Source organism: Staurois parvus, unplaced genomic scaffold (genome assembly GCF_062004578.1).
Source record: "Staurois parvus isolate SC_StPar_1 unplaced genomic scaffold, SC_StPar_1.0 ptg000720l, whole genome shotgun sequence".
Classification (NCBI taxonomy): domain Eukaryota; kingdom Metazoa; phylum Chordata; class Amphibia; order Anura; family Ranidae; genus Staurois; species Staurois parvus.
Genome location: NW_028318516.1, coordinates 1930269 through 1933383, shown reverse-complemented (window position 1 = coordinate 1933383; position 3115 = coordinate 1930269).

Below are 3115 nucleotides of genomic sequence, written 5' to 3'. Positions count from 1 at the left end.
TAGGGTTCTCTGACTCTGGATGGGGGGACATTGGGAGGAGGGGCTGTGAGGTCATTGTGATGTCATAGGATTCTCTGACTCTGGATGGAGGGACATTGGGAGGAGGAGCTGTGAGGTCAGTGTGATGTCATAGGATTCTCTGACTCTGGATGGAGGGACATTGGGAGGAGGAGCTGTGAGGTCAGTGTGATGTCATAGGACATATAGACTCTGGATGGAGGGACATTTGGATGGGGAGATTTGAGGGGTCCTCTGTATGAGGCTCCCATACAAACCAAATCATAGTTCCTGGGTGCGTCCTACCTCTCCTAAACTGAAGAGTGACCTTTGACCTTTACCATCCAGAAATCTATCCGGAATCTGTGGAAGTAAGCTGTCATGTGATCAGGTGACGTGTGGAGGAACGGAGTGTAAATAGCAGACAATTGTCTCCAGAGCCCCTAATGGTGGGGATGGATTTGGCGGCGTGCTGGTGCCAAGTTTCCTCCCCCCAGGGTCACTGCAGGTGTGGAGAAAAGCTGTGTAAGAGGATATGGAGGAGAGATGAGGAGGAGATCCAGGAATCAGGAGAAAGGTCAGGGCAGGCAACAGACAAGTATGAAGACAAGGCGGTTGGCCGCACAAGCAGTGATGTAGGGGATAAAATCCTTTATTGGAATCCTTTACACACAATGTAGTAACACATGACAGCTCCAGGACAGGACAGAGGAACAGAAGACGCATCACACCAATACAGGCTTAGTCATTACTGATTTTTATTTGTCCAGAACAGCTTTAAATAACATGTAACAGCTGATAAGGATTTGTCTGGAATCCGGGATAACAAAGTATACAACAACATGACATCATTAATATCATGACACACAAAGTGACAACAATCCCTGTAATATATGTGGTTCCTCGGACAGGTCACAGATATATGAAATGGAAACCAGCATGATAAGGAAGGATGAGTGACACCTTTTATTTGTTCAGTCCAAGCAGGGAGGTGGAGTCACCCACAATATAATGAGACAATGAATGAAACAATCCTACATAGACATGATAACATCCCACCCGGCACTCAGCCCTGGAGGGAGGTGTCTGCAAATGACAAATCCAAATCCTTTTGTTTGTATAGAACACAAAAGCCTGTATTGGTGTGACACGTCTTCTGTTCCTCTGTCCTGTCCTGGAGCTGTCATGTGTTACTACATTGTATGTAAAGGATTCCAATAAAGGATTTTATCTCCTACATCACTGCTTGTGGGGCCAACCGCCTTGTCTTCATACTGCCCCTGTGACCACGGATCAGGCCGGCACCTACGTGTCTGTGGAGGGGTCATACACATTCCGCACTCACTTACAGACGTCTTATTGTCTTTCCTGTAAGTCAGCTTTGGGAACAAAATATATTATCATCAACTCCTCCCCCTGAAGGGGTTCATCTACGTATTACCTCCTCTGCCGCCAGATCCAGGAACCTCTCCTCTCTGCTTCCTCATTCATGGAACTTCCTGCCCGTACCTGACATCACTTCCTGTCTGTACCTGACATCACTTCCTGTCTGTATTACATAGAGACTTCCTGTCTGGGTAGAAGTGAGATCCTCACCTTGTGGAGCTCAGATAGGTCCAAAACCCCTCCGCTGAGCAGTCATATATTTCTGTCCCCCTTGGTGGGAGTGGAGGTGACCCCTCTATAAGGATCTACAGTCCATACACACCCAGCACAAGGCCGGGGTCACACTACCAGACGCTTCTCGGGGCTGCAGTTCCTCTGAGCTCCACAAGGTGGGGATCTCACTTCTACCCACACAGGAAGTCTCTATGGAAGACAGGAAGTGATGTCAGGTACAGACAGGAAGTAGAGAGGAGCCATTGGTGGAAGTGGCAGCAGAGGAGGTAATAAGATGTCATGTTCTATTTACACCCAGTAACCCCCATCATGTCTGTCCTCTTCCTCCATAGTCATGTCTGTCCTCTTCCTCCATGGTCACGTCCATCCTCTTCCTCCATAGTCACGTCCGTCCTCTTCCTCCATAGTCACGTCTGTCCTCTTCCTCAGTAGTCATGTCCGTCCTCTTCCTCCATAGTCACGTCCGTCCTCTTCCTCCATAGTCACGTCTGTCCTCTTCCTCCATAGTCACATCCGTACTCTTCCTCCATAGTCACGTATGTCCTCTTCCTCCCTGGTCATGTCCGTCCTCTTCCTCCATAGTCACTGTGACGTCTTTTATCTCCAGCAGATGATGATACACACATATATAGTGTGGGAACCCAGATGAACCCCTTCAGGGGCAGAACATCCCCCACTTCCGGGGCCGGAACATTCTCCTCATTGTGGTGAGGTGGTCTTCTCATAGGAGTGAGCTGAGCTCTCCTGGGTTCGGTTCCAGTGTTGCTCAGTGAACTGGCTGAACTCAATCCTTCCTGAAGTCAATGGCAGCCAATGCACAATAGTTGGGCTAATAGACAAGGGGGTGTCAGACAATCACCCTGAGGGACATGTACAATGCAGGAATCCAGTTGGCCGGGAGCAGGGAGGTTTTAAATGGTTAAAGTGAAACATTATAAATGTCCAACACCTTTAAATGGCATTTCTGGGGAGTGTCCTAATCTTGGGGGGTTTCCTAATAATAGGTGTGTCCTTATCCTGGGGGGTGTTCTTAATCTGGGGCAGTAGCCTAACCCTGGTGGATGTCCTAATCCTGGGGGTTTCCTACTCCTGGGGGGGTTGTCCTAATCCTGGGGGTTGTCCTAATCATGGGATTGTCCTAATCCTGGGGGTTGTCCTAATCATGGGAGTGTCCTAATCCTGGGAGGTGTCCTAATCCCCCTGTGAAGGGACATCTCTCTGATGTACAGAAAGTGCTGCAGCAGTGCTGACACAAAGGAAATAGTGTTTAACCATTTGCCTACCAGCATCTTCCTGGTTTACAGGAGAGCACGCTGCCCCTTGCTGCTCACGCTGTGGTTGGACACAGCATGAGTTTGTCATCAGGCTTGCAGCCAATGATTGTGGCTGTGAACCTGCTGATAACTGTGGCCAACCACAGCACAGAGATCAGGGTGTTAGTGATCACACATGAAGATCTGGCTGCTTCTTCTCCCTGATCTCACTTACCATTCAGAGC